Source organism: Panthera uncia, chromosome X (assembly GCF_023721935.1).
Source record: "Panthera uncia isolate 11264 chromosome X, Puncia_PCG_1.0, whole genome shotgun sequence".
Taxonomy (NCBI): domain Eukaryota; kingdom Metazoa; phylum Chordata; class Mammalia; order Carnivora; family Felidae; genus Panthera; species Panthera uncia.
This window is the reverse complement of record NC_064817.1, coordinates 87,081,235-87,104,031: the sequence shown is the minus strand read 5'-3', so window position 1 is coordinate 87,104,031 and position 22,797 is coordinate 87,081,235. Positions and strand designations below refer to the sequence as shown.

General features: G+C 42.9%; 1 protein-coding gene across 1 annotated transcript in view; it reads left to right on the top strand.

The window, feature by feature from the left end:
* Nucleotides 1–22,797, top strand: part of DCX (doublecortin) — a 105,624-nt gene that overhangs the window by 17,087 nt on the left and 65,740 nt on the right. The window lies entirely within an intron of this gene.

Here is a 22,797-nt window from a genome sequence, read left to right as displayed (position 1 = left end):
AGAGAGAGGGAGACAGAATCTGAAGCAGGCTCCAGGCTCTGAGCTGTCAGCACAGAGCCTGATGTGGGGCTTGAACTCACGGACCTTGAGATCATGACCTGAGTTGAAGTTGGATGCTTAACTGACTGAGCCACCCAGGCGTCCCTATTAATTTTTCTTTAATGCAGTATGCACTGGTATCATATCTAATAACACTTTGTGTAACAAAAGGGCCTCGAAATTTTCTCCCATGTTTTCTTCTAGAAATTTTATAGTTTTATCTCTTATATTTAAGTATCTGATCCATTTTACGTTCAGTTTTGTATATGATGTAAGGTAAGGATCAAAGTTCTTTTTCGTTGTGTGTGTTGGGGGACATATATACCTAATTTTCCCAGCAGCATTTGTTGAAAAGATAAGACAGTTTTTTAAATTTGATTTTATGTTTTTATTTTTAAAAAATTTTTTAAAGTTTGTTTATTTTTGAGGGTGGTGAGGGGGCAGAGAGAGAGGGAGACACAGAATCCAAAGCAGGCTTCAGGCTCTGAGCTGTTAGCACAGAGCCTGATGCGGGGCTCAAACCCACGAACTGTAAGATCGTGACCTGAGCTGAATTTACACTTAACAGACTGAGCCACCCAGGCACCCTTAAATTTGAATTTAATATGACATCTAGAAATAGCAGTGGCCCATATCCTCATATTTGGGGGTACCCTGGCATCAAAAGTTATCAGTGAAATACTCTGAAGTTTTCTAGAACTTCCAAGAACCGTGGGTATAAACTAACAGCATGGAAGTTTCTCCTGTATAGATGTTCTGAAATACTCCAAGGCCACTGCCATAGCAATGGGACAGGCTAAGGCTCATTAAGTAGAAAAAAACCAAGAGGACTTGATAAAAGAAGTTAAAAGGAACCATTGTTCCTTGGTAGTGTTCACCGCCATGCTCTAGACTACTGACGTTCTCATCCAAGACCCATCCAAATGTGCTTGTCCCATGTCCTATTTCTTTAGAGTGGTCCTAAGCAGGATTGGGCCAGAGAATGTAGGGGAAGGCCCTGAATTGCTTGGGTTACTTTTTTTCAGTAATAGCTTAATTGAGATATAATTTACATACCATATTCTTCACCCATTTGAAGTGTACAATTCAATGATTTTTATATATGTCTATAGATATGTGAAACCACAACCACAGTTAATTTTAAAGCATTTTTTTTTATTTTATTATTTTTTTTTTTAATTTTTTTTTCAACGTTTATTTTATTTTTGGGACAGAGAGAGACAGAGCATGAACGGGGGAGGGACAGAGAGAGAGGGAGACACAGAATCGGAAACAGGCTCCAGGCTCCAGGCTCCGAGCCATCAGCCCAGAGCCCGACGCGGGGCTCGAACTCACGGACCGTGAGATCGTGACCTGGCTGAAGTCGGACGCTTAACCGACTGTGCCACCCAGGTGCCCCTAATTTTAAAGCATTTTTATCACCTAAAAAAATCTTGTACCTTTTAGCTACCACCCCCTACCCTATTCCACCCCTCCCTGCCCCCCCAGCCCTATGTGACCACGAATCTGTTTTCTATATCATAGATTTTCCTTTTCTGGACATTTAATATAAACAAGTCATACAATACGTAGTTTTTTTGTGACTGACTTCTTTAATACAACATGTCTTTTGAAGGCTCAGCCATGTTGTAGCATGTATTTTGGACTTCGTTCTTTGTTATGAATGAATAATATTCCATTGTATGAAGATACCACATTTTATTTACCCATTCATTTGTTGATGAATATTTGAATTGTTTCCATCTTTGGGCTACTATTAATAACGCTGCTATGAACATTTGTGTATAACTGTTTGTGTGGATATATATTTTCATTTTGCTCAAATATATACCTAGTAATAGAATTGTTGGGTGTTGGAGTTTCTCCTGTCCCCTAACTACTAAGCTCATGTTCTTAAAACGTGCCCCAAGGGATGCTTCAGACAAATTCATTTTTCTTTCTGTGTAGAGATTTGGCCCATAGTTCTTGTCAAAACAATATAGAAGGAAAAATGAAATTCCCTTCACAAGTTTTCTTAAAGCTAGAGTAAATACAAAGAAGCCATTTCCTTTTTCTTTTTATGTTAGTCCCATCCTGGCCCTTCTAATTCTCCAGAATTAAAGATGCTGTCTAAACAGAAGGGACTCCTAGTACAAAGGGTCACAGACTGTTCCCAAACCACTAAAGTTACTTAACTTTAAAAAGGTATATCAAAGGCAGGGCACCTGGGTGGCTCAGTTGGTTAAGCATCTGACTTAGGCTCAGGTCATGATCTCGCGGTCTGTGAGTTTGAGCCCCCAGTTGGGGTCTATGCTGACAGCTCAGAGCCTGGAGCCTGCTTCGGATTCTGTGTCTCCCTCTCTCTCTCTCTGCCCCTCCCCCACTTTCACTCTGTCTCTCTCTCTCTCAAAAACAAACATTAAAAAGGTATATCAAAGGGGATTTCCAGAATCCCAGTCCATCTATTTTTCCTAGATTTAGAATATTTTTATTCTCAATACGACAAACTCTACCCTTTCCAGGTATTGTGGTATTAGCTCCTGACAAAAGCCAGCTTGGGTGTAGGGAACCACAGAAGTTCCCTTCTGGGCAATTTTCTCCCCAGGGGGCATTTGGCAATGTCTAGAGACATTTTTGGTTGTCATGAATGGGGGTGGTGTGCTACTGACAACTAGTTGGTAGGGGCCAGGGATGCTGCTAAGCATCTTACAATGTACAGAACAGCTCTCCACAACAAAGTACTATCTGACCCCAAATGTCAGTAGTGCTATGGTTGAGAAACCCTATGTTACACAATAAAGAACAAGGCAAATGTGGCAGAAGATGAAGTGGATAGGAAGTCAAGGGCAAGATCCAGGAACAACCTCGTAAATTGTGTTACAGAGCTTGGATGTTATCCTGTAGGGCTAGAAGCCACTGAAGGAATTTAAGCAGGAGAATAATGTACTCAGATGTGCAGTTTGGGTAGGTCACTCTGGTGCTTTGGATTTGAGGAAGACAAGACCAGTAGGTAGGCCAAGTAGGAGGCTGTGTGGTAGAACATGAAGGAGAATAGAAGGATCTAAACCCAGGAAGTAGTAATGGACATAGGAAAAGAGAAAACAGGTTCTGGAAATATTTGGGAGGTAGAAACTAGAGAGCTTCATGATTAATTGAATTTAGGTATATATTCATTTTTTTACTGCTATGTAATAAATTACCAGAAATGTAGTAGCTTAGGACAACATCCATTTATTATCTTGTGGTTCTGTAGGTCAGAGTTAAAGCAGACTTGACTGGGTTCTCTGTTTAGGGTCCCACAAAGCTGCAGTCAAGATGTCAGACAGGCTAAGCTTTTATCTGAAGGTTCTGGGGGTAAATCCAGTTCCAGGATCATTCAAGATTTTGGCAGAATTAATGTCCTTGGATCTATAGGTCTGCAGTCCCCATTTCCTTGCTGATTGTCAGCTGGGAGCCATTTTCAGCTTCTTGAGGCTACTTATATCCTTTTCACATGAGTCTCTCCATCTTCAAGCCAACAGGAGTACATCAAATCCTTCTCATGCTTAGAATCTCTCTAACTTCCCTTTCTGCCACCAGATCAAATTATCTGCTTTTAAAGGGGCTCTTGTGATTAAACTTCTCCCACCTGGATGATTTTCCCTTTGATTCACCCAAAGTCGACTGATTACTAACCTTAATTACATCTGAAAGTTCTTTTTTGCCATGTAACATAATTATAGGAATGCCATATTCATAAGTTCGTACCACACTCAAGGGGAGGAAATTATACAAAAGCAAGGGTCATTCTTAGAATTCTGCCTAGGGGTGCCTGGGTGGCTCAGTCAGTTAAGCATCTGACTTTGGCTCAGGTCATGATCTCACAGTTCGTGAGTTCAAGCCCCACGTCAGGCTCTGTGCTGACAGCTCATAGCCTGTAGCCTTTTTTGGATTCTGTGTCTCCCTCTCTCTCTGCCCCTCCGCTGCTCATGCTCTGTCTCTCAAAAATAAATGAACATTGAAAAAAAAAAAAAGAATTCTGCCTACCACGAGCAATGGAGAGGAAGGATTTAGGCGACTCTGAAGTTTACGGCTGAGGTGTATGGGTGAATGATAGGGCCATTCATTGAGGTGGGGAAATCCAGGGTAAGCAGCAGAGTTTAGATATATTGAAGTTGGAATGCCTTGCTACATCTAAGGGGAGTCTCCAGAAAGTCATGGTATATATGGGTCTAGAACTCAGGAGACAGGTAAGGCTGTTGGTAAGGCTCTAACAAATCAATCCTCATTATAATGTTAGCTCCTATCAGTTTAGAGCACATTTCCCAAGCTGTGTTATATGTAATACTAATCTGATCAAATGTTCTTTGCTCAAATAAGTTTCACAACATTGCATAATATATTCCCCTCTTAGAAGAAAAAAAAATTCCAATAAGTTCTCTGTAAAGGAACCTGATTGATTTTGTTTAGTCCAGTGTTCCCCAAACTTGTTTGAACACCAAACCTTTTTTAAAAAAAAAATAAAAAAATCAAAAACAATGACCATATGGTAGAATGCACTTTGGGAATCATTGGCCTCTGCCTCAGGTATTTATTTGCATTCTAATTAGAGAATTTTGAAAAGAAAAAAAAACCCTTTAAGGCCCAAAGGAATAATTAAATGGAAAGAAAACAGGCACCATTGCATTTTGACAGGGGTGATAACCTGGGGCAAGAGGGTCTTTGTAGCTAGAGTATTGACAGTCATCACCAAGGTAACACTTATTCATCCACGGTCAAGGTAGGGCTTGAGAGCATTTATCCTGCTACAGACTCTAGAGGGAAAAGGGGAAACTGATCAAAAAAGGAGATTTCTCTAGCAGATGTTTCAAGAGTCCCCCAAAGTTGTAAGAGATTAAGAGACTCCTTTTGATTACAGGCATTGAAGTTGAGCTTCTCTAACCACAGTGGTAAAGAGACAGCAACCTCAGTTCCATTGCCAGGTTTAGAACGTTCACGATAGATTTAATCCTATATAAGCCAGCACTCCCCCCACTACCCCACACTGCAGAGTCTCACTGGAGGAATCAGAGACAGGTTTACTAATTAGACTTCACTGCCGTAAGTAGTGCTTTCCATGTATGTGGGCTGCACACTTTCATTTGCACCAAGTTCATGCTTCTCCAGCTGGCAACAATTTGGCAGACCCTAGGGGTCTGAATGGCTCGCCCAGCATGGTAATATCCCTTGAAAGAGGTTTTGGGCCAGAGACCAGGACCTACTGAAGTGTGCATATGCATGCCTGTGCCCCTGTTTCTTTTAAGTATTGACTGTCTCATCTGATGAAGTCGTATATAAATATTTATATGTCGGGACATTTCTGGTCTTACTCACCAGAGACATTATAGCCTTGATAAAAAGCTTCCCTCTGGCAGTCTTTGCCTTCACGGTTTATGTAATGTGGCAGTTGATGGGTGAACTTCCTCTTGCTGTTTGCAAAGAGGATGGAGCCTTGCCTTGCTTGGAGTTCCAAGTGTTTGGCTTGTCGTCTGCTGGGAATTGATGTTTGTGCTTTCCCAGGGACTCCCCTGATTAAAACAAGTATGGGTTCTCTAATGGGCCATTCTACCCTTCAGATTTGGGGTCTTCAGGAAGAGTCGATATACTTACAGATGTATTATGACTTTTGTGGGCCCTAGGCACTTTTGCCTTTGTGGACCCCTTCGTCCACTAAATATTAATGATAATAATAATAATTTCCACTGTGTTGGTACAAAGAGGAATACGTTAGCATTATATATTTAGACATTTTCTTCAACCTACATGTCTGGTTTTTTTTTTTTTTCTGATTTCAAAAGAAATGAAATCATTTTCATGGGCTCGTAAAAGTATGGTGGGCGCTAGGCACCATATCACCATACCAAATGGATAATCTGCTGTGGATATACTGGGCTGTTTCCTGGACTGGTTGTGAGTTCATGTGAGTTAAGCAGTGAATAAGAATGCTGCGACTGGTGGGGCGCCTGGGTGGCTCAATCGGTTAAGCGTCCGACTTCGTTCAGGTCATGATCTCACGGTTCGTGAGTTCGAGCCCCGAGTTGGGGCTCTGTGCGGACAGCTCAGCCTGGAGCCTGTTTCGGATTCTGGGTCTCCCTCTCTCTCTGCCCCTCCCCTGCTTGCACTCTGTCTCTGTCTCTGAGAGAATGCTGTGACTGAGGATTCAGATCAAGAGAGCAGTAGTTACTTAGACCACCCAAACAACAGTTGAGAAGTAGCAAGTAGGACCCTTGTCTTAGTTAGGCTTTAACATATTTTACTCACTGTACAAATCACGATAAAATGCCATCAATAGTCAGCATTTCCTCTGGCTTGGTGGACTCAGAGTTGGGGACAGGGGCCTGCTTCCTCAGCATCTTCAAGGAGATACTTCTGGGATTGATGAATGGTGTCATTCATTTCCAGGCTGTCATTTAGCCCGCAGCCCTGCCGAAGGCAGCTGAGTGAAAGGGGTGTGGAAGCTGATTAGCAACGAGATAGATTACTGCAGGCTCATCCAGAGGAATCAGGGTTGGGGCTGGTTTTAATCCAGGTCTATTTTTAGTGGCAGTTAATATAGACACCTCTATCTCAATCCCAACCATAATCTTCTTTAGCAGCAGCCACTCAACCCTGGAATGGGGTTCTGAATGCTACTACTGCTATGTTGACCGCTAAAGAGTCTGTTGGCTAAAGGTCTACCAATAAGCCTCACCTGGAAGTTGGTGGTAGCTTGAATTGGAGATGAACTGAGGCAGAAGGTAAGAATTTAGAGGGGTCCCACCCCTGCCTTCAGATTTTCCTCCAACTGGGGCTAGAGCTAGGACTCAGACTCCAGGGGAAAGAGCTATTTACTGGGCAGGCTTAAACATTCCCAGCAACCCCCCCCCACCCAACCACTTGGCTTAGCCATCCTGGCTCTGGTTCAGTTCACTGAGTGGTATGGCGTTTGGGTCCTCCACAGGGACCTTGCCGAGACCTTGAGGTCAAATTGAGCAATCTCTCTCCCTCCCTTCTTGTCAAGCAAAAAATCTGTTTAAATCAATATGTTTCCATCCCCCCAGCTGAATGTGGCTTTCAAGGATGACAGCATCTGCTCCATACTGCCCTTGCCCTTGTCAAGTCCTAGCATGAAGTAGAACAGAATGGTGTGGGGTGGGTGGGTTTGTGTATGTAACACATATGGCATAAATGCAAGGATACAGGCCCTGGAAATCTTCACACAAAGGCAGAACCAGTGGGGATACAAAGCAAGAGTGAAATATAATTGGAAAGAATTAAGGCTGATCAGATTTTGCAGTGTCTAAGAAATTTCGCTTTGGAATACAAAGGAGAACTTGATTTTCCATTACTCATAATACAATAGATCAAGGGTCAACAAATTATGTAGAGGTCTAAAAAACAAGAAGAAAAATGTGCAACAGAGACCACTTGGGATCACAAAGCCCAATATATTTATCATATGGCCTGTGTTAGCCAATGTTCTTCAGAGAAACAGAAGCCAAAAGATTATCTATCATCTATCTATCTATCTATCTATCATCTATAAAGAGATTTGTTTTAAGGAATTGGTCCAGGCTATTGTGGGGGCTGGAAAATCTGAAATGTGCAGGCAGACTGGTAGGCAAGAGACCTAGTGAACAGTTAATCTTTCAGTCTGGAGTATGAACTCATGACCCTTTATAGAAAATGTTTGCCAACTCCTTGGAATAATGGAAAGACTAGAGGAAGGAATAATTGAAAAGACATTTGGGAAAGGGACCTGGAGACTCTTGCTCTGCCACTAAATATCTAAGTAATCTAGAGTAACCCACTGCCATGGTTTTTTACATGCCAGTAAATCACTGGATCATGGTTTCTACTTTTGTAGAGTAGATTACTCCAAGGGTTTCTCCCACAAAGCAAACATTGTTTGTACTTTAGTTCTTTCTATTTGTAAAGTTCTGTGATTCCATAACTCAAATCTGGAAGATCCTAAATAAGCTGGCTTCAACTGGTTCCTGTTGATGTCTAGAAATGACTCCACACTGGCAAGAATCCCGGATATCAGTACCTTTTAATTATCACATACAGAATAAACAAAATGCCAAATCCTTACAATTTATCAGTAGTTCTCTTAACAGTAGTTTCTCTTAAGGATGACTGACTGTGACAGTTCTCTATAATCACTGGAGACACATCTGTTACTGGTATCGTACAAGGCACCTTGGGTACTCTAAATAAGTACCAGAAAACAGTATCTAGTCTTGAGGTGCTTGTAATCTAGTTAGGAAGACATATTCCATACCTAGAATAAAGCCTTTTTTAAAAGTTTATTTATTTTGAGGGAGAGAGTGAGAGAGAGTGTTTGCAGGCGAGGGGCAGAGAGAGAGGGAGAGAGAAAGAATCCCCCGCAGACTCCATGGGGAGCCTGACGCAGCGCTCAAGTTCACGAACTGTGAGATCATGACCTGAGCCCAAATCAAGGGTCAGATGCTTCACCATCTGAGCCACCCAGGTGCCTCGTTATACTTAGAATAAAGTCTTAGATCTTGTAAGGCAACATACAAACAACTGTTAGGGGTAGAGGCATCGTCTTTCTCATGGATGTATCCTCAGGACCTAGAACGGTGCCTAGAACATGGTATGTGCCCAATACATATGTTGAATGAATGAATGAATGGAGGATGGCTTAGTGAGTAGTAGGTACTAAAGGAAGACATGCTTACTTAGATCAGGGCCATGTGGATGCTAATTAGGAAAGGTCTTCTAATGGGGGAGAGGATAGAGTGAATTCAACAGAGGAAGCCTAATGGCTCAAGAGTGATATTTCTGAAATGCTGGATTTCTATACATAAAGATACACAGGGCAGAGCCAGGGTTAAGGATCATATGGGTTTGGGACATTAAGCAAACTAAAAGCAGCCTAGAACAGAGGTCTGAGCTTTGAAGTAGAAAGACATAGGCTCTATCTACCAGTCATTCAACATTTCTGTGCCTCAGTTCCCTCATCTGTAAAGTGAAGATGTCATCTAGACCCAGAATGGCAGACATGGAAGAGACTGGAGACCTCATTTGATCTGATGGGTTTCAATCCTGGCTCCCCATTAGACGCACTTGGGAAACTTTCAGAGGGCCCAGTTCTCAGGCCTGGTCCCACACCAACTACACGAAAAGCTCTAGAAGTGGACCCAGGCATCCATATCAGTATTTTTTAAATCTCCCCAGGCAAGTCAGTGTTCAGCCAAGGTTGAAAACCATTGTTCTAGTCAGACCCTTTCATTTTATAGACAGATAAACTGAGGCCCAGAGTGGGTTAAGGAACTTTGTTCAACCTACCTCATAAGACCGTTAGAAGGGTAATATTAGATCATAAAATTATACAGCTGAAGGGACCTTAGGTATCAAAATATGTGTGAAAGTGTTCTGTATAATGTAAAACATGCTTCACTTGTAAGAGATTATCATACCAACAGAACCAGAAAGTATTCATTGGCAACCAGGCAAAATATCCTCCTCATCATTAAACTACACTAGATGGAGAATTGATGAAACTTGCATTCTTTTTTATGTTCCAGGTCTTCCTGAGTCAGCCGATGAGTAAATGTTCCCTTCCAAAAGTTAGGATATGGATTATTGGATTGAATTCTTAGTAAATAAAGATGGCTTTCATTGCCCTAAAAATTCACATTTTTTTTAAGAAGAAACATAAGCATTTTGGAAATGTAGGAGGACATGAATCCATAGCAGGAAGCATTGTTTAGCATAATTCTAGCATATTTCTAGCCTCCATTATCTGTTTGGGGCATGGTCATGCCTGGAGGCAGAGGGGTGTGGTCTGGAAATGTTAGTGTGGTGTTAGGCATTTTTGCTCAGAAGGGCCTTCACTTGCTCCTGGCTTGAGAGACTTTGGCTTGCATTGAGCTTGAAGATGCTTCACTTTGCAGCGAATGAAAAGCCAAGGTAATTCTCATTCAGGATACATTTCCCCATTTCTACCCTTTCCTTATTTAATCAGATTCACTCTTTGGAATTGGTCCTTCCAAACAAGACTGGGAGGTTGGGTGTAAAGGGCATTTTCTAGTTCCCCCATTTAGCCCCTGTTTTTTTTTAAAGTTTATTTATTTATTTTGAGAGAGAGAGAGAGAGAAAGTGGACACAAGCTGGGGAGGGGCAGAGAGAGAGAGAGAGAGAGTGAGAGAGAATCCCAAGCAGGCTCTTCACTGTCAGCACTGAGCCTGATGTGGGGCTCGATCTCAGGAACCATGAGATCATGACCTGAGCCAAAATCAAGAGTCAGATGCTTAACTGAATGAGCTACCCAGATGCCCCTAGCCCCTGTTTTTGAGATATATTTATTTTTTGTCTGAGAGACTATTTGTTGAATTATTTCCTGAGAAAAAAGTGATAAAAATGTAAGATTTTTTTTTGTTGTTTTTGTTTTTTTTTTTTTTTACTCAGGCCCACTGCCTACTGCTTTTGTGAGGCTTTCTGGACTACTCCAATTCACATGCCTTGTTTCAATATTTATTATACTGAGAATGCCAGAGGCCTTATCGTTCATTGTTTTGCAATTATTTTAATATGTGTGAGGTCTATCTCCCCAGTAGATCCTGGCTTGCACTCCCTTAATCTTTCAGCCTACCCCAGTATTTAGAATATTATTCTTCCCAAAATCAATGCTTGAGCCACATATCTGAGCAACTACCCGTTGCTGAAGGCCCTTCAGAATCTCGGTAGAATGCTTCTCTGCTGGGGTCATTTACCACTCAGGGAAATCGCTGTTTGTGTATGTGTGGGGTGGGGGGTGGGTAAGATGTGGGCGTGTGGGTAGGGAAGGGGGGGGGGAGTTGTGATAAAAATATGTCAGTATAGGGACGCCTGGGTGGCTCAGTCGGTTAAGTGTCCAACTTCAGCTCAGGTCATGATCTCGTGGTTTATGGGTTCGAGCCCTGCGTCAGGCTCCGTGCTGACAGCTAGGAACCTGGAGCCTGCTTCGGATTCTGTGTCTTCCTCTCTCTCTACTCCTCACCCCCCCCCCAATAAACATTAATTTTTTTGTAAAAAGATATGTTCAGATATCACTAGTCCAGAGCAATGTTTCTCAAAATTGGCTATGCATCAGAATCATCTGGGAACTGGAATTTCCAGAGGAGGTGCCCTAGACTATGCATTTTGAAGCTCCTCCAAATGATTCTGATGAGCACCCAGGTCAGGAAGCCACTGGGGCTCGTTGTTCTCTGGTGCTCCTCAAACTTTAATTTCTGCAAGATTTTGCATTTTGCGTTTCTAACAAGTTCCAAGTGGTTCTCATGCTGACTGGCCAGAAGACTGAACAAAGCTGTAAGGTAGTGGTTCTCAGCAAGTGGTCCCTGGGCCAGCAATATGAGCATCACCTGGGAAATTTTACATGTGCACTTCATGCTGTTAGAAGTATTTTTTGTGCTTCTATTATCTGGGTTTTTTTTTAAGTCTTTTTTCTCAAAGTTTATTTATTTTGAGAGAGAGAGAGCGTGGCGGGGTTGGGGGCCTGATGCAGGGCTCGAACTCATGAACCCTGAGATCATGACCTGAGCCAAAATCTGGAGTCGGACGCCTCACTGATTGATCCACCCAGGCGCCCCTCTATTATTCATGTTAATTGTCACACCAGCCCTGTGAGATAGCCCAGGTGGATGTGACTGTCTCTGCTTGACGGATGTAGAGTCTGGTACTCAGTGAAGTGAAGGGACTCACCCGAGGTCGTAGAGCTCATCAAGGGCAGAGGCGTGATTAGAATCCAGATCTCTTCACTCCCAGGTCAATGCTCTTTCTCCCATTCCATGCTGACTGATGAAGTAAAAGTCCTTTCAGATATTCATTCACTCCATGCTAATGAGGTTACTGCAAGCACAGATGTGAAACAAACTGAAGCCGTCTTTGAAAATCTTAAACAGAGCACTGGGTGTTGTATGGAAACCAATATGACAATAAATTTCATAAATAAAATAAAATAAAATAAAATAAAATAAAATAAAATAAAATAAAGACTTTACAAAAAAAAAAGAAAATCTTAAACCTGTCCAGCTTTCACTCATCTGAGTTAAAACATATGGCCACTGTCAGAGAAACATAGCTGAACTCCTCTGTTTGGAATTTTTATATATCAGGAGCCTTATCAACTGCTGGCAGGCAGTTGGATTACATGTACATTTTAGATATCAAAGGCCTGTATTAGAGGGCTACATTAGGAAACCAGAATAATACTCTTGCACCCTCAAAAGCCCCTTAGAATGGATTATACATAAGAACTCCTATCTTTGAATGCAAGCTGAAACTGGAGGCCTCCTCCCCTCTTGTTGAATTTTGGGTTTTGGACACTTGGCCTAATTTTCAGAGTTAAGTGGATGCTGGGGAAGTTTCAGCTTTGGACAACCACAGTTACTAGGACTTACATCTAAACATAGACACTTGCTATTTGCAAGTAAATACTCGAGCATGAAATATTTTGCTTGAACAGACAAAACGAAAGGATAAAATATGCTTGTTTTCCAAAGAAGATGTTTGCAAAATATGTTCTGGATAGAGTCGTCTTCTTTATACAATAGGCAGAACAAATGGCTGCCTGCTGGCGTCTTGAGGGCTGTACCTCATTCCTCCATGCTACCTTCCTGAACACTCCCATGCAAACCTTACTAAATGGATGGGGTTTCTTTTTTGGGGTGACAAGAATGTTTTAAAATTGATGTGGTGATAGTTGTGCAACTCTGAATATTCTAAAAACCCAATGCATGGGTTGGAACACTTTAAATAGACGAATTATAGGATACGTGAGTTATACCTACATAAAGCTGTTATTTTTTTAAAGTTTCTATTTTAAGATACTCGGATTCAGTAATATAGTTCATGTATGAATTACAGTGTGTGCCTATCTACTAAGAAATTATGTATCACAGTTTGCAATGCTTCCTTGTTTTAAATTTTATTTTTTTCCATTTTTAAAAAATGTTTATTTTTGAGAGAGAGGGCGAGAGAGAGAGAGTGCAGGGGAGGGGGAGAGAAAGGGGGGCAGAAAATCAGAGGTGGGTTCTGTGCTGACAGCAGAGAGCTTGACACAGGACTTGAACTCACAAACTGTGACATCATGACCTGAGCCGAAGTCGGGCGCTTAACCGACTGAGCCACCCAGGTACGCCCTTGTTTTAAATGTTAAACCCAAAACCTCCAAGTGGTCACATGGAATAATAGAACTGAAGTAAACGTATTAAACAGGGACCAGATATCAGAGATAGGAGACATCAGAAGGTTTTCTCCTGCTTGTGAAGAAGAAATAAACTTGCCATGTGAATGTACCCGTGAGTGGGTAGCTTCTAGGAACTGGGAGTGGCCCTTGGCTGACGGTCAGCAAGAAAACAAGGACCTCATTCTTGTAAGGAACTGAATTCTGATGACAACCTGAATGATCTTGGAAGGGAACCCTAAGCCCACGTGAGAACTGCAATACGGCTGATAGCTCGATGGCAGGCCGTGTGTAACTCTGAGCAGAGGACCCAGTGAAGTTGCGTGGGGACTCCACATCCCAGGAAACTGTGAGCTAATGAATGGAAGTTATGTTAAGCTGCTAAAATTGTCATACCACAACAGCAAGCTACCACGCAAACTTGCTGCGAGAAAGGCATGGGGCAGCTGAGATGGAGGTAGGAGGCGGCCTCTTTGTTTTGCATCTGAATTTGTGCGTTTGCCGTAGCTTAAAGGACTGTGGGCTGAATAACCCAAGAACGACGTAACCGACATGAAGTGTCTAAATGGGCAGTGCGGTCCATTGCGACCTTGTTTCAAGTCACTGCACTTGGAGACCGAGAAAAAATGGAGGCTTAGTAGACTGTGGATATAGTAGTAGAGGAAGCTAGTGATGCCTCCTGAGGATGCTCTCCATGCCCAGAGTCAGAAACTGGGCCACTACCTGATTAGATGAAGGTGGAAGGTGAAGCTACCTGTTAGGAGAAATTGGTGGTGTGGTATGAAGAGTATTATTTGATTGGACAAAAAAATTTTTTTTTAAACCACTTTAGGACAAAAGGTACCATACACCAGCCTTTTGCAGTGTTGCACCTAGACCCCATTCTTGTGGGGAGGTTGTTAGAAATGCCGATTTCCTGGACCCCACCCCCAGCCTACTAAATCAGATTTGCTAGTGGGGTGGGTCTCAGGACCCTGTGAGATGTCCACATGAGTGCTAATGTTTGAAATCCACTGAGCTGATTTTTCACCTTTTGCAGCACTGCTAAGTGCTTAACGCGTGGGGCATTACAAAAATACAGATAGTAGGTCCCTCTCTCTGTGTTTCTTTTAAGTGAGAGAAAGAAAAAGGGAGAAATAGAGACAGATGTAGAGAGAGAGTGAGAGAGAGAGAAAAGCTGCAGCAGCAGAGGAAGAAGAAAAGAAGGAGAAAGGGGGGAAGGGGAAGGGGGAAGGGGAGGGGGAGGAGGAGAAAGATGAGGAAGAGGAAGAAGAAGGGGAGGGGGAGGAAGAAGAAGAAGAAGAAGGAGGAGGAGGAGGAAGGGGAGGAGGAGGAGGAGGAGGAGGAGGAGGAAAAAGATGAGGAAGAGGAAGAAGAAGAAGAGGTGGAGGAGGAGGGAGAGGAGAAAAGAAATGCCCAATTATTAAAGATGTGTATTGAAGATTAGAGATGTGCTCCATTGTCAAAGAATAAAAGCCATGTGCATCAAACAGAATATTTGACATCTCTGGGAAGCATCTTTATTCCCACTCTTCCCTCAACCCTACCATTTTCACACCCCGGGGTGACTGCTAGAGCAGGTGGAGGTGACAGGAAGCTGAGCCCAACCAGCCTGACTTGGCAATTGAATCGAAACAGGAAGGGGACTTCAATTCCTGCTTATCGTCTCTTACTGGAATATGGTATTAGACCCCAAGACAAAGCTCAGATTGATGCAGTCCCCACCCCACCCTTCTTCTCCTGGCTTCTTTTCTGTAAGTCATGCTTTCAGTGTTTGGAGTCTGGCAGCTGCAAGGCTTGGTTGCTAGGTAACAATTTCCCAGCACAAAGAACCCTCAGCTGGGTAGGTCAGGTCTGTCAGTGTGAAACAGCTGTACAGAATTTTTATTTGTCTTCCTCTTGTTTTGGTTAATCACAGGGCATGGAACCCGAATCAAACTTTTCATAGAAATGAGAAATGCTGGAGGATACTAGTTCAGCTGCTGCTGCTTTTTTGCTGCTCTTCAAATCACAGCCTTTCTACTCTGGCTCAATAGAGCCACAGCAAGCCTGGCAGGCTGCAGGTGGAGGAGGGTGGTAGAGGGGTCAGGTGTTCTTTAGTCTCTTTAGCATCTGGGTGGGGGAGGGCATAGCTGAAACATGAGCTAAGAAGTTAACTCCCTTTCTTCAAATTGACCAGCAGTTTCCTAGGATTAGAGTCGCCCGATTACACAACACCAAGTTAAATTTGAGTTGCAGATAAATGATGAGAAATTGAAATTGAATGGGGCATCTGGAATGTGTATTTGCTAAATCTGGCAACCTTACCTAGTTTGCAGTCAATTTGGTGTGAATTTTGCGTGGGATTGATGCCAACAGAGAAGTAGAAATATGGGCGGACCTGGTTCCGGTGCTGTTATGGAGGATTAAGCCTCAGCCCTGGCTTGGTATGCTAGAAGCTAAAGTTGGAGGGAGTTGTGTATAGAGTCACACAAAGAAAAGGCTGAATCCATTTCTATTGCTGTCACCTTTCCTTATAGTTATCCTTCGGATGATAGTCTAGTGACTAGCGTGGTGCTCTGTGTTAATGATTGGAAATCAGGAGGCCTGGGTTGGAGGACTCGATGGATGGATGGAGTATTAACCAGCTGTGTGATCTTGGACAAGTCACTGCTATTTTATGCCCTTGTTGCCTTTTTCTATGCCCTAAAGGGGTTTTATTAGAGCATGGTTTTCAAAGTGTGTCCCCTCCCTCATCAGCAGCATCAGCATCACCTGGGAACTTCTTAGAAATGCAGATTACGAGGCCCCTCTTCTGAATCAGAAACTCTGGGGTTAGGGCCTTGCAATCAGTTTTAACAAGCCCTCCACGTGATTTTTTCCCCTAAACTCTGTTTCCAAAAGCCCCTCCCCTGTCCCATTTCTGATCTTCCTATAGAACAGTAGAGAACCCCACCCCACTGTCCTCATAAATATCTGATTACTAAGGGAGGGACGCAGAATCAAGAGAAGCTCAGGGAGCTAAGTGCTTCGTAGCTGGTTTCTCACAGTAACTGGCATCCGATGGTGTTGTCCATGGTGCTGAATGTGGTTGTCCAACCTAACCTTGGAAATCTTTGTGAGAAATGTACGCAAAAGGAGAGGAAGTTGGATGGTTGTAGCAGCCTGACCTGTTTCACCTCCCACTGGAGACAACTTACAGAATTTGGCAATCACATTATGCAAGTTAGTTAAGATGAACCAGGACAATTATATTATTTTATAGGCCAGTGCCTTTCTCTAGTGCTTTCCTGGTACTCCTACCTTGGGTAACTATATTTTATTCTGACACAGAGGGCTCTATGTAAACTGTGTGTTCACTTAAAAGCAATGGATCATTCCCCTGATGCTATCCTGTAATTATGAATGAATGGGGAGAACACTAAGATATAAAGTTAGCCATCAAGGGCCTACAATAGGACTAACAAATCATCTTAACCACCAAGCAACCATAATGGTAAGAAAACCCAAGAGCACTGCCTAGGTTACTCGCAGAAAGCTTTTTAAATCTACTCTGGGCTATGCTCAAGTGGGTGGATAGTGGGACCCAGATAATTAGAAGGGATTAGCTTAACTCTGACATTCCTTCCAGCCTTGCATATTGTGCCTTGTCTTTCTTTACCTCCTTTGGGGTTCTTGTCATGGAATGAGCTCTACTTTCATAACTTCTGGAGCAAACTTTTATGTGTTCATCTGCATAGACACCTACTGTCAAATTTAGGTGTACAGATGGCCTCAAATTACAATGGTTTGACTTATGATTTTTCAGCTTTACAACTGTCCAAAAGTCAGATGAATTCAGTAGGAACTGTACTTCTTGTTTTAAAGTTTGATATTTTCCCAGGCTAGCGATATGTGGTACAATACTCTCTTGTGACTCCTAGTCAGCCACGTGAACATGAGGGTAAACTACCACTACGTTTACAACCATTCTGTTTTTCACTTTCAGTACAGAATTTGATAAATTACATGAAATATTCAACACTTTATTATAAAATAAGCCTTATGTTAGATGATTTTGCCCAACTGTAGGCTCATTGAAGGGTTCTGAGCACATTTAAGGTAGGTTAGGCCAAGCTATGATGCTCAGTAGGGTAGGTGTATTAAATGCGTTTTGTACTTACAGTAGATGTTTTCAACTTACAATAGGCTTATCAAGGCATAACCTCACTTTAAAGCAAGGAAGGTCTGTAATTTTATGGAGTCCACAATCACTTAGGGGATTAAAGTAGGAAAAGAACAGATGTGGGGAGCCCACAGCTATTACTCTGAGGAGACTGGATTTGTCTAGGAGAGAACAAGGCAGGAATGTATCCAACTCCAGATCTCTTTGAACTGTCATATTTAATTATAGATTGTGACCTTAGTAGGTTAATAAGCCTCATTGGGCCTCAGTTTTATCATCTGTAAAATGGATAGATACAATGATAGTTAATAGGCACTATTTACTGAGTAGTTACTATTTGCCAGACACTCCCTACTTCACAAAGTTCTTGTGATAATTAGATATAGCTCTTATAAAATGCCTGGTTCAGACTAGGCACTCAAAAATGGCATCTATTAAAATTATTGATTTTTTAAAAATGTTTTACTCCGCTTCTGAGGGGACTTGGATTCACTTGGGCCATGCATGGTGGATCAGACCTTTTTGGCCAGGAGTAGATGTTACATAATGTTAGGTCTTATTATTATTATTATTATTTTTAGTTTATTTTTGAGAGAGACAAAGACAATGTGAGCAGGGAGGGGCAGAGAAAGAGAGAGAGAGAGAATCCCAAGCAGGCTCTGAGCCATCAGCACAGAGCCCAATGCAGGACTCGAACTCATGAAACCATGAGATCATGACCGGAGCCAAAACCAAGAGTCAGACGCTTAAACGACTGAGCCACCCAGGTGCCCCTTTAATGTTAGGTCTTAGCATATATGACAGATGTGTGGCTGGAACTGCAATTATTCCTAGAAACAAGAATAAATACAATCAATTCTTCCCATTTCCCGGCTCAGCAAACACATTTTTGTGTGTACCAAGAACCCTAAACGAGGACCAGGGCAATCCGTAAGATATTTGACTCCTTAGGTTGACTCCTAAGTATCCACAAGGCAGAATCTCCTATAGCACTGGGCAAGTCATTGCCGGTTAATATTCACACAAATGTCTTGTCTTTTCTGTGGAATCAGGAACCAGGGAAGCGATTTCTTGTGGTTTGAACTTGTTCCCTCTGTTCCTACAGCTCTATGCCTAAATGGGATGCTCAGACCCTCCAGGGCTAGAAGGATAATGATAGAAAGGCCAGCCTTGCTTTGTTTTGCCCACAAGTCCAGTAGCTGATAGCATCAAATAGTAGTAGTGATTACTCTGGGGACATTAACTCCACGGGTGTTGTGATAATGGAACACTGACCTTCCTAACAGAGAAACTCATTTCATTGCATTGTGTTATCAGCTTTCCTCTATTGGAAAGAATCCCTTGATTACTGACTCCATCATAACCCCAGGCTCTTGTTTAGCTGAACTGCCAGCTAGTTCCCTTCCCTGGTGGAAGGGTCCCTAATAGCTTTCACACGATTTTTAAAAAGCCTAGCCGTCTGAGATTCCAAAGGAGTCACTGAGCTTGAAGGCTCAGCCACCCTTCTTCCCACTCTCTTTGCTGGCTGCCTGCTGAACTGAGCTTCCAAAGCTTTGAAATTGATTTACCAGTCATTTGTAGGTTTCCTGATGGTGATAAAAGAAGTACTGTTCTGTTTTCAGCTGTCACCAACACTTCCTCTTAAGGCTCAGCTACAGAGTTTACTACTAGACACCCATCTGCTGCCCTGCCTAGAGCTTGCCACTCTTTCCTTTGCCAGCCAAACCAGTGTCATCTATCCTTTGAGGGCAGGCTGTTAGAAATGAGCGGCCCAATAAAGGGAGACTGAAGACTAAGATGGCTCTGTGTGATGCCGCCTTACTTAGGAAGAAAATGAATGCTGATGTGCATAAACAGCCACCTCGAATGGGGTGTGGATAATTGTCCGATTTAATGGGATTTTCGTTAGGGGGAAGAGTAACATAATGTAGCTTGAGTGAGCCCTGCCCATTCCCTGGTTCTGTGGAGATGTTAATCATGCTGCTCCTGGCAAGTCTGTCAGAGCTGAAGCCGATGATGTAACTGATTTTCCGGCAAGTCCTTTGTCTGAGTGACTGCAGTGCAGCTGCAGAAGGGAGCGCCAGGGAGCTGAATGTGTTAATGGGAAAAACGCGCTTCCCATAGTTGTTTCTTCCAAAGGGCTGTTGTCACTGGGAGCTTTGTGTGTTGGTCAGCACGGTGGCTGGTCTTAGTGCTGGGGTTTTTCAAAGTCACGACGGAATGGGCATTGTTAAGAACACCATAGATATATATGCTCACCGCCAAGGTGTAGAGCAGTAACCGTGGTCTGTTGTGAGTTTAAAGCTTTGTGTCGGAGGTCCCACACCTTCATTTGGACTTTATAACTGAACAAGTTATCTAAATAATAGGTATGCGAAAATATATGATTGTACACGTTACATATATAATACTATATATAAAATACAATATGCATGTAGTCAATATATGGCATTTTTGAGCTCTTACTGTGTGTGTTAGGCATAGAAAAAGAAGTGTGGTAGTTAGCAGTGTGGAAGTGTGATCTTAGAATCAAACCACTTTGGGATTATATTCTAGCTCTTCCAATTATTAGCTGTGTGATTTGGGGCAAGGTACTTACCCTTTTTAAGCCTCTTTCCCTATCTGTCTTGGGGATCGTAACAGTAGGGAGGATTAGACGAGATAACCCATGTGATTAGCTTAGTGCCTAGCAAATGGTAAGCACTTAATAAACGTTAACTTTATTACTAAGTTATTTATGTCCTCTCATTTAAGTCTCCCAATCAACCTGGTGTATCAGGTGCTATTATGATCCCTCTTTTATAGGAGAGGAAACTTGGGTTCACAGAAGTTAACTTGCCTAAAATCACACAAATAACAGTTGGTTGAGCTGGACTTGGCCTCAGTGTAGCTGACTCTGGAGCTGCTAACCAACAAGCTCTGCTACCTCTCTTTAAGGGGCTCTTCACCCTGGCTGCAAGTTGGAATCATCTGGAAGAAATCAGAGCAGACTACTGATTGCGATGGCCTCTCAGGGGTGGGGGTGGGTGGGTGTTTACTGTGAGGATGCATGAGGGGATTTTTTAATGTCTTGATAAGGGGTTGTATCATACAGGTGTATGCACTTGTCAAAACTCATCCAATGGTACACTTACAATTTATGCATTTCACTATATGTAAGTGTTATCTAAAAAAAGAAACCTTAAACAAATGTTGAACTCGAATTAATTATATGCCTGCAGAAGTGTTTAAGGGTGAAATGTGCAGATGTCTACAACCTTTATTGAAATGTATCAAAAACTGACATGGGTGGATAGAGGGATAGGTGATAAAGCAGTATAGCAAATGCTAATTGTAGAGTAAGGGTGATACAGACTTTTACTCTATGTTTGAAAATGCTCATAATAAAATGTTGGGAAAGGAAATGAGAATCGCTGGGGGAGCTTTTTAAAAATACTGATTCCTGCGATCCCTCAGAGTTTCAGAAACAAATTAGTCTGGAATAGGACTCAGGCATGAGGTGTTTTTGTTTTGTTTTGTTTTGTTTTTTTTTAAAGCCTATTTATTTGAGAGTGAGAGTGAGAGTGAGGAAGGGGCAGAGAGAGAGAGGGAGAGAGAGAATCCCAAGCAGGCCCCATGCTGTCAGCACTGAGCCCGACAGGGGGGCGGGGAGGGTCTATCTCACGAACCATGAGATCATGACCTGGGCCAAAATCAAGAGTCGAAGGCTTTGCTAACTGAGCCGCCCAGGTGTCCCCCAACCCAGGTATGAGTTTTTAAAAAAGCTTTCCGGGTGATCCTAAAGGGTCTTTAAAACAACATAGTGTACTCTAGGCTCTCAAAGCCAGTTCACAATAAGTGACCCTGGGTCCCAGAATGAGAGTGTCCTGATGCCATGCCAGTCAATGGTAGGCCAACCATCCTTCTCATGCATACACCTCTACTTCCTACCCTCTTCCCCGAGCCTCAAATATTTCCTCTAGCTGATAGCAGCACTGGGAAGAATTGCAATAAACAGTGTCAGCTAAACCATAAGTGGAAGCCACATCCGTCTTCCACCCACGCCCAGCCAACAGATTATTGCCCCAGGTTCTGCCCGACCTAGACCTCCACTTTGCAGCTCCTGGAAAGGCAGACACTCGTCTTTTGGCTGAGTGGTTGGCCAGACAGCTAGAGCTAAATACACGGTATGGAATAATGGAAGAGGGAGCTCAAGCTTGCCTGGATTTTAGTTTCTGTCTTGTTACCTCTTGCTTATAAGGAGCTGGTCTGGGATTGTGTTATCAAACAAGCACTATTTCGGTTTCCGCAAGGGGAGCAGACGCCCCCAGGATATCTCAGTTTCAGCTTGTGGGCTCCCCTAGGAGCACTTACCATGTATTTTCTGCCAACCCTCCTTAGGAGAGAGAGATCTTAGAGAGATCTCTTTCTCTCTGTCTCTCTCTCTCATCCCTACCAAGGTGCCATAGATCTGTAATGGCTCATATGTAGGAAAGAATTCATGCTGTAAATGACCCATAAGTAAAGTCACATAGAAATAGTTCCCCCTGCAATCGATGTGCCAGGGGTCACAGCCTACTGAGTCAGCTGCTTCATCATCTTTTTATCATTGATGTAACTCATCCAAGGGATTGTTTCTCCCCTGCATTTGGAAGGCCGCTCTGCCAGGAGAAGCAGGGACTCTTTAATTAGACTGACATATGGCCAAAAGAAGGGTTATGTGAAATCTGTGTCAGACTAGAGTGGAATCGTTTTGGGAATCGGTGCCGTCACCAGTAGTTCAGAGTGAGGGGCATGAAATTAGAGCCATATGCCAGATTAAGTCAAAATGGCTACTCCCGGAGTCTCCAAAGTGCAGGTAGCTGTAATGTCCCAATAGCCAAACCTGGTAACGTGGCCTGGCCAGAAATAAAGTTGGGTAGAAAAATAAATTTGCTTTTAATGGCTCTGCTCTATCTCCAAGCATCACATATTCTGTTAACATTCTTGGCAACCCAGATTCTTCCCATGGCTTGGGCCTGCCCTACTCCAGGACTATACTCTGGGCCAGGGTTCTCCAAAATATGGTAGCCGTTCTACCTGTGGCACGTGATTTTTTTAATGAGCTTCCTCGATAAGCATTTCAAGTGCCAATAGTTATGTTTGCTTTGCCTAGGATGAGGCTGATTTCTGTAGGCCAAAAAAAAGGTCATTAAAATTCTTTTTTACGTTTTATTTATTTTTGAGAGAGAGAGAGAGAGAGAGAGAGAGAGAGCAGGGGAGGGGCAGAGGGAGAGAGGAAGACACAGAATCTGAAGCAGGCTCCAGGCTCTGAGCTGTCAGCGCAGAGCCCGACTTGGAGCTTGGACCCACAAACCGCGAGATCATGACCTAAGCCGAGGTCGGACACCTAACTGACTGAGCCACCCAGGCACCCCAAAGGTCATTTTTAAACAAGTTTGTGTGGAGATGGCAAAAATTATGA